Consider the following 10,369-nt stretch of genomic DNA (forward strand, 5'->3'; position numbering starts at 1 on the left):
GGAAGCCTCTCCTCAGTCCTCCAAAAAAAAAAAGGTTCTTGTCTTCCCCCTCTTCCTTTCTCTGCCAGGTTAGGAGACACAGTTAGGGACATAACAACATTATATTATTATTCACTCGTATTTGAAATATTCTTGCTTCTTTTAATGCAGGCATGGACATTATGCACTGGTGTAGCCACTTTTCACACTGTGATGTGTCACTTTCTGGAGGCTCAGTTTCATGAGTCCAGTCATCATTTCCTGGGAAGCTTCTAAAGACCAATGTTGTTGTTTTTAGTGCTTTTTGGGGAAATTCATAATCCAATTTTTTTTCCTTGTCACCATTTAAGAACAAAGCCTTATTCTTGTGTCATCTTTCACTTCACTTTTGAAAGTGTTGGGGGTTTATAGCATTGTTGACTGATTGATTTATTGATGACTTAGTTGATCAATTGATTCATCCCACAACAGGGATATTGGAATGTGTCCACTGGAAAGATGCAGAGGAAACAAGGATGACAGAGACAGAGAGGAGAGAGGCTTCCCTCCAATAATGAATGGGGTTAATGCTATAAAGACTGATGTTGCATATCATTTTATTGTCACTTCACTGGAGAGAGAAAAATATAATAAAAAAGAATCAAGAACTGTATAAAATATATTTAAAATGGAATGTTTATTATTTACCTTTTCTATTTTTGAAACATGTAAAGAAAAAAAAGGTGAAACTGTAATAATTCAACAGCATTTGTGAAAAAGAGACTTATAAAAAAAAAACAGTTCTGTTGTTAAAATGTATGAAGGTTTGACTGTGAATGCCGATTTACCCGAGCAATTCTTCTCCTTAACTGATACCATAAATGAAAACCAGTTGAATAATAATTCTAGAAAAAAAAATATCATAAAACTACTGGGGAAAAGCAAACAAATTCAGTTTAAAGAGAAAACATAGAAAACTTAATAAAAACATTAAAAGCTTATGCCAAAACTTTCATTTTTGTCCTGTGCCTTTTTTTGAAGAACACTTAATTTGTCCTGCAAGAAGATGTCTGATTCAACTTGTCAGTGCTAGTGAATTAATTCCTCAACACGAGTATCAAGGCCACCAAAATGACAAAGCACTTTTTGCAAAGGTCATGACAGTCAAATGTCTCAGGAACTGTGTCAGCATCATAATTAGTAGCTCAAATGACCAATTAAAGGTGCTATTTAAAGAATTGTACTTGTTTGCTCTAAATGTACATACTGAAATACTGTACGGATATGTCTTAAAATGACAACAAATAGACAAACAGTTCCGCACTTTAAACATTTGCCTATTATGTTAATATATATTTTAATGTACAAAGTGTTTATGTGCCAAATGGTTTCAAGTTCCTCGCTTTGAAGATTTCAGCATCAAATAATGATATTGTTTTAGTTGGTACACATAGCTGTCATTAGCTCCATAAATGATATGACAGATATCCTTTGTAGATATACAGTATAGAGAAGTAATCGGCATAAGTGATTTTTCCATTGATGACATGTCTAAGCCATAACATCTAAATAATCTGCCAATAAAACACTGAGTAGCCAAACATGCATGGTAGTGGCGTTGGTGGACAACCAGGGCACACTGGTGAGACCATGGTGTTCAGAGACGGCTAAGTCATGTTGCTAACATACAGTAGAAGATCATTATTATTAGTGTGGTTTAGAGTCCTCCCCATTGTCAAAGACATATCATCCAAAATCCAAAATCAGCTAAATTGATGAGCGGTTAACATTCTTTGCTAAAATACAGATTTTTGTCGGCGATAAATGACGCCGTGTTGGAAAATGGTTGCAATTCAAGTGGATTACGGGCTTTTTTAATGAAATGGCCCCAGCGGAATGAACATGGACACGTTGAAAGGTTGTTACAGCTATCTGCAGCACGACAGAAGGGTCTGATTGGATTGAAGATGTGAAAATGGTCCTTTGTAGACCTCACCACATGGGGGCGCTGCTCAGTCAATAATCACACGACTGAAACCAGACCAACAACACACTGCCCTTTATCAGGCTTTTAACTTTAGAGGGCCCACAGATTATATCCATTGTTCCAAAACATGTATTATAATCAGTCTAAACATTGGTTATATCGGTAAAATGCTAAATGTCCCAAGCAGGCTTGTCAATTTTGTCAACACAGATAAAGACATGTTGTTATTATCAATCTCATACCTGTGGACCTCTGTTAGCCACACTAAGGGGCATACATTAAAATGTACACCGTGTTTACCTTTTCTAAAATGGTATTTCATAGTCTAATACTATGAATTGTTTTCGGACAAGCTCACTTTTTCGTAATGATTTCTACATACTATACTATTACTTTGAAACATATGTTTTGACATACTATAAAATAAATATTTCCAACACCCATACACTTATTTTCATATTTTGAAAACACTTTTTTCATCTGACATACTATATACTATGACCTTTTTAGTGATATTTTCAACACAGTATACACTGACTGTTTCTATATTTTTCAACATAATATACTTTGCCTTTTTAAAATGTTTCTAGAGATTCACAGAGCCACCTTCCCCAAGAAAAACAACTTTAACAAAAGCGTGTTAACAGCTCAGCAGAGTGAACACTGCTGTCTGCCTGTTGGTTGAACTGGCACTTGATTTGATATGCAGCAGCCTTTTCATGATTTTGAAAATAATTTAAAACGCATTTCAGGTAAGATATTTTTTGTTGAAGATGTGTGAGGCCTATTACGTAGGAGCGTTGGCGTATCTGGACAGCCCTGGTCCAATTTAACCCCAGCTAATAAGTGACCATCAGTTGTGCACTAGTAGTGTGTGTGTACTCATGTGCAATGCATTGGTATCATGTTGCTGCACCATAACAGTTCCCCAACTCTGGATCTTAAAGTGTTTCTAACCTAATGTCTTCTTCAGTTTTTCACGGTAGATGTTGATTGACCTGTTTCATCTGTCAATCACACAACAGCTGTACTTTCTCTTTGACTTCACCTGGGACAAGTTGATCTCTCACATTCAGACACACCCACACCCACACACACACACACACACACACACACACACACACACACACACACACACACACACACACACACACACACACACACACACACACACACACACACACACACACACACACACACACACACACACACACACGCACACGTGTCCAAAGTGCTTGCATAGACCTCTGTGTGAGCTGCTCCAGGTCATCCTCACTGTGAAAACATGACTACATCTTGTGTTATACAACTCAGAGCCTGATTCCACCCACTCTCAATAGGGCACATGGGATATTCATTAACTTCAGGATCATTTATTTTCATATATTTTTTAATAAAAATAGAAGCCCTTCAATATGAAATCTTTACTCCAAATAAACATTAGAATATAGACACTTCAATTAAATGTCAAAGTCACACATAACTGTGTTTACATAAAGTAAATCAAAAAAATGAACAGTATATTGGATGGATATTACTTTCATACACAGTCAAATACAGTCATTGCAGTTTAGACCCTGCAGGTCTTGGAAAACAGACGTTTATCAGAACTAATGAATGGATAACCATCACTGTCAACAGAAGACAGACAAGCTTATGTAACTCTTTGTCAAAGTCTAACCAAGTGATCCTTGATCCCTCTTTAATACCAGTAACTGAGCACATCTGTTTACAAAACAGGAACTCAAGAGAGGATTTACTTATTGGCATTTGTACAAGACCAGAAAAGTCAAACAGTATAAGATTGCATAGAATTCCCATGAACTGATTTCTACTGACCCCCTGATCCCACCAGAAGCGTCTGCGCTGCGCCGCGCTGCGACCTCCTCCTGCGTCATAACCCACCAGGCGCGTTTCAAAACGTTGCGGAAGCGGAGCGTCGTGTGTGCAGCCTCGCAGTTGTTGGATGAACGTTCCACTTCCTGCCTGCGCTGCGCCGCGCTGCGCCGCGCTGCGTCAAAAATAGGATACATCCTATATTTTAGAAATTCCTTGCGACGAGGAGCTTCTGGGACGCTTCGAGCCGCGGCGCAGCGGGTCTGGTGGAATAGCACCCATTGACTAGAGTGGCCGCGATCGCTAAAAACGCCGCAGCCGAAACGCAGCGCAGACGCTCCTGGTGGGATTAGGGGGGCTACAGCAGGCACAAAGAGGAACGGGAAATGGTTCTTGCATCAAAAACAAAAAACTAACTCCACATGTCAACAAGTCAACATGCAGAAGCCCTTTTTGGCTCTGAGAATCTAAGTGGCATCAAACCATAAAGCTGCCTTAACATGATCTGCCATTTGTTCTTTGCTCACCAGGAAGTAGGGCGCGGTACAGCCTTGCAGTAACAGGTAGATGTTTTGTTGCTATGGTTACAGTGCTGCACACAGCTGTTATCTAATTTTGTGATGCATCAAAAGGTTTCAAAGTAAAAACAAATTGAACGTTGAGCGACAGCCTTTCACGAGTGATGCGCACCGAAGGAATTTGTTCGCATAGTCGGTGCCGTGGTATTGCTCTGTCCATAGGAAAGAAAATGCAACGTCAGCATAGAGCCATTTTACGGTTGAGGGCAGCTTTAGACTTAATTGGCACAGAACCACCTTTAGAACCTTCAATAATAGCTATCATTTGGGTAAATGTGTTCATAAGTCCCAATTCGTCAGGTAATATCCACAGTTGGATATGTTCTACAAATTGTTCATCCCGACCACCAGTTCAGCTCTACAACAAGCTCTCACTTCCTGGATTACTACTACTGCATATTTGAAGATCGGCCATTTTGACTCAGAATGTCAACATCCGCTTACTCTATCTAAAGCACACGTGTAGAGAAGAAGTAGATGCTGATTTCAATCGAGGAAGTTCCCAAACAACCAGGAAGCTGATGTGCTGCCTTGTCTTCGATGCCCAAGGACACTTTTGAACACTTTAGCAAGTCCTCGTCCACCCAAGGCCTGATAGTTCTGGTCCCACAATGCCCTGCCTCCTATATAGACCTGTTGTGGTCAGTTAGTGAGGGTTAGAGTCAGATATCATGTCAGCTCATGTCTGGATCACTTGTCTGCGCGGTATACAGCCAGGTCCAGAGGCTCCCTGGAGGGAATGCACCAATCGTCCGCCTCCAGGCTCAGCATGTAGTGACGCAGAGCGGTCTTGTTAAAAACGGGAAGTCTCTCCACTGAGTCTGTGGACAATGCCTGTAGAAAGACAGGCAATTTACCTTAATACAGGTATGATGTACTGCATATGGGGTTTTTCTGCATTCATGTAGGCCCCAACTTGGTCTATAGCTGCGGCTGCCAAATTGAATTTATTGAAATCTCCAATATCAACGTAAGAGCTTGTGTCTCTTCGGGGGGTGCTAACACTTAACCATAGTTTACTTTCTCTGTCTTTATATGTAGATATTACGTTTCTCCGTTAATCTCCGCTCCTTTTCTCCGTCACGTTGTTTCCATAGCAACAACAACTTCCTGTCAACAGCGCTAACTCTCCTTCAAAATAAAAGCATGCCCATACAAAATAGGAAGCCAAGCCAAATTACACTTAAGACATATACAACTGCAACGAAAGTAACAAACACAATATCCTTTTCAATTTCAATGAACATCAATTGGGTTATTTACATTAACAAATAACTATAAAACAACAATACTGCAGAATAACTAAATGAATGCCTTGAATAAACCGAAATACACGTGTTGAAGCACGTGAATATTCGCTGCCGATTACTTTCAGCACATGTGTGTGATATGATATCTTACCTTCAGGTGAACCACTGCGTCAGTGCCGCTGCCCTCCATAGAGTAGAGCTGTAGGTCTCCCTGGAAGTAGCGAGTGTAGAGACGAGAGATGGGCAGACCATAGCCGAACCCTGCCTACATACACACACAGGGGCCCGGTAAGGGGGTGAAAAGTTAGGACGATTCTAAGGGCCCGTGACTGATGGAGGCCCAAACTATTTTAGAACATTAAGAAAAACATGTTTAAGTAACCAAAGTGATATCTTTTCATGGGGCCCAACATCCCTGGCGGTGCCCCTGCACACACACACACACACACACACACACACACACACACACACACACACACACACACACACACACACACACACACACACACACACACACACACACACACACACACACACACAGTGTTTAAATGTGTGTGTTTGAGCTGCTTACCAGTGGGGCTCTGTGCTTGTCTCCGATGGAGGGCCTGGGAGCGGTGGAGTACATGTAGCTGAAGAGATGCTCTGTCTTCCTAAAGGGAACGCCCCCCCCTCTGTCACTCATCTGGAAAGAGACATAGATGAAGAGGTTAACACAGAAGCCATGATGGAAGTGAAACAAACACGAAACTGTAAAAAGAGCGGTGCATTGATTAGGTATTTTTTGGAGACCATCCCACAAGTTAGCATCGAAAGGGATCCCTGAAAAAAAGCAATACGGTTTTAGATATATATAAAAATAGGGACACCTTGTATTGTTTACTATCAGTACAGCACCACTTTCCGAACATGAAATGCACGCTAATACAACATAAAATAGCACTGACACTTATTATCTATATAGATATATCTATATAGTAAATATATATATATTTATTTATATATATAAATACGACATCTTGTATGTTAGTTACACCCGCTAGACAACAGTGGAAGGTTCGAGAAACAACCGTGTTTGCCGGATGGGACGCTTCCGGTGGGATCAGGGGGTCAGTAGGAATCAGTTCATGGGAATTCTATGCAATCTTATACTGTTTGACTTTTCTGGTCTTGTACAAATGCCAATAAGTAAATCCTCTCTTGAGTTCCTGTTTTGTAAACAGATGTGCTCAGTTACTGGTATTAAAGAGGGATCAAGGATCACTTGGTTAGACTTTGACAAAGAGTTACATAAGTTTGTCTGTCTTCTGTTGACAGTGATGGTTCCAGCTGGGAACCTCCACCCAGCTGCGGGACCCGTGGGACCCCTGGACTGTGCGTCTTAGTCACGCTTCATATCGGCCGGCGCGGAGGCCCTCCGACAGTGGGTCGCGTTTGCCATTCGATCAGTGAGAGGAGAGGAGAAAAATGCAACACAAATTGTCAAAATCCGTTAATACATGGATGAGTGGGGGGGGGGGGGGCTGGACACAGGCCGTGGGGCGACACCCGAGACTGGGCAATGTCCCCGGTAGAAACCGGGTGAAATAGCCAAAAAAATAATAAAACCGGGGAAAAGTGAAAAAAAGGGTCCGAAAATAGGCCCTCGTGAGGAGGGCAGAGTCCCCTGTCAACTCCCGTTACATTCCTCCATGGTGTCATTTGAGCAAAAAACTTTTACGAGAACCAGGCTGGGGGGGTCAAAAGGGCTTGACCAAGGCCGACCCAAAGTGCACGGTGGTCGGACTCATCACCTCCATTGTGATGAGTCTCCATTGTGATTTGAAAACTTCCATCAAACGAGTCCTTCGGTGGGCGGGAAAAAAACGCGTCAGAATCGTCACTTCCTGTACTGACAGTGGAGGTCATAGACATATAAAGAGTAGACGCCGCATTGGCTGCTGGGGCGCAAGAAATACGGCCGCCATCTTGGACCGGTCATCCTACCCATATTGTACAGACATTCTACCCATAGACAGCAGAGGTTTCAAGATGCCAGAGCACTGTGCGGCGTATTGCTGTGCAAATCGGCGGACGATTGCGAACAGGGGTCGGGGGATTACTTTTCACAAGTAAGATTCAACATTATTATTGGTTGTATTTTGTAAATAGAATATTATTGTACTGTATTGATGTCCGCCAGCGAAATCGTAGCCAGCAAACATTATGTGTATGGCCAACTGAGACTTTATAAATCTGCTGTAACAAGTGAATTTCCCCATTGTGGGATGAATAAAGTAAAATCTAATCTAATCTATCTAGGAAGAAGAAGGAAGAAAATAAGCTTGACCTCCTTCTTAAAATGTTGTTGTGTTGACTATCTCAAATCTCCCATTTTTATTTTGAAGGTTTCCCAAAGACAAAGATATGAGGAAGAAGTGGGAAGTTGCTTTGAGGAGGGAAGGGTTCACTGCAAGCGAGTCATCCGTGATTTGCTGTGAGCATTTTAAGCAGGACGCGTTTGACAAGACAGGACAGATTGTCCGACTCAGAGATGGTGTTATTCCCTCCATCTTCAGCTTCCCGGTTCACCTCCAAAGAGTAGGTGTATCATCATAAGGCTAATAGCATTCATAGATGTAAATATTATCAATAACAGGGCAGGGTGAAATACCTATCCCTGTGTGTGTGTGTGTGTGTGTGTGTGTGTGTGTGTGTGTGTGTGTGTGTGTGTGTGTGTGTGTGTGTGTGTGTGTGTGTGTGTGTGTGTGTGTGTGTGTGTGTGTGTGTGTGTGTGTGTGTGTGTGTGTGTGTGTGTGTGTGTGTGTGTGTGTGTGCGCGTGCGTGCCTGCGTGTGTATATATATATATATATATATATATATTCTTTTCAAGTATTATGCTTCTTCATTTTAGCCGGAAAAGGGCAGGACTACGTCTACTTCCAGAAAAGCTGAAGAGAGCCTGTCTGTGACCCCTCAGGACGACCCAGAAGCTTCAACCTCACACTCACAACCTCAGCTTAATGATGTGAGTATTTCTATTTTCAACATCATTCATAATGGTCCTAGACAAAGTAAAATCTCTCTTGTTTGCTGCCACTCATATTAAACACGCTCACAAATAAACCCATACACTCACAATTGAAGACATGTTGAACATGCATTCCTGGCACACTCACACACGCATGATGCTGGCAGTGGCTTTGACAGGTGATGACTATAAGAAAGAATGTGGGCCATACTCTAGTTGTGTCAAAGTGATGTGTGTGAAGTGAAACATCACTCAAACCATGTTCATCCCTCTTTCTACTAGGATCATAGCTATGTCTTGCCTGCTGCTCCTACTGCTCTTAAGGCCAGACTCAATGAAGCTTTAGCAAGAGTGGAGAGTCTCGAGCGAGAGAGGAAGAATGCCATGGCTAGAGAAAAGAGGGCAGAGACCACAGTGAGGACTCTTTTGGGGGATTTGAGGGAAAAGAACCTCATTAATGAAGAACTCAAAGAGAGGCTTGATTTCTACTCAGGTAAGATGAAAGTAGCACTTTGAAATGCATTTACATCTTACTCTTACACTCTTTATTAAACTCCTTTGTTATTATATGAAGGGGACTTATTAATTTTTTATCATACAATTTCAGATCTGCAAATAGACTTCAAGGCAAAGCAGGGCCATGAGTACTCAAAGGACCACAGAGAGTTTTCCCTCACACTCCATCTACATGGTCCAAAGGCATACAAATACCTCAGAGAGACAAAAAAAAAAAGGTACTCTTAATGTTATTCAATTTCATTTTTGGAAATTACGGTTGCAAATACGTTAAATAGCTACTTCTCAATTTTTTTACAGGTGGCTGTGTTCGGTGGATGGCAAGCCTGGCCTGAACAAGATGATGCTGGATATGCTGGAGAGAAGATGCCAGGAAGACCAGGCTAAATATGGATGTGTTGCACTCATGTTGGATGCCATGGCCATCAGAAAACATGTGCAATATAATCCACATAACCAGTCAATGTTCGGTTTTGTCGACATGGGTGATGGAAACAATGAGACCGATGCTGCTACTGAGGCTCTAGTGTTCATGGTGGTTGGCCTACACGGACATTGGAAGGCTCCCATTGCATATTACCTGACAAAGTCTCTGTCACCTGAAACACAAAGGGTCCTTCTCAGTCATGCTTTGGAGGAGCCGCATGCACGGGACGTTCGGGTGTCATGAGCAACTTTGTGTAAATATGGTTTGGGGCGGGGTGGTGTCATGTTCTTGTGTTTAACTTGAACATTTACATTTTTTTATATAGATATAGAAGTAGATTTTCATTTTTTCTGACATAGATATAGATATTCATTTTTACTGATATATAACTTCTGTCTATGTATAATGTATTATTGTTTCTTCATTTTTCAACTTATTAAAATAGCTGAGTAGTAGGCAAGACAATCTGCTTCTGCTTCTCTATCATATAGACCATTAGTGTTTTTGTATGTGTGTGTGTGTGTGTGTGTATATATTAGCCTATATTATATATCGTGTGTCTTTTGCAAAATAGCTATCATACATATAGGCCAGGGGTGGCCAACCCGCGGCTCTCGAGCCGCATGCGGCTCTTTGCCTAGTTTCATGCGGCTCTTCAGTTCATATCGACTGTTATGTGAGTTTGGGGGAGAGACACTGACTCCTGACTAGTGTTGCACGGTGTACCGATACTTGAAAGGTACCGCGATACCCTGCTGTTAAAAACGTTACCATTCCTCCGTTTCATTAGTATCTGTACTTTAAGAATG

Source organism: Pseudochaenichthys georgianus, chromosome 8 (genome assembly GCF_902827115.2).
Source record: "Pseudochaenichthys georgianus chromosome 8, fPseGeo1.2, whole genome shotgun sequence".
Classification (NCBI taxonomy): Eukaryota; Metazoa; Chordata; class Actinopteri; order Perciformes; family Channichthyidae; genus Pseudochaenichthys; species Pseudochaenichthys georgianus.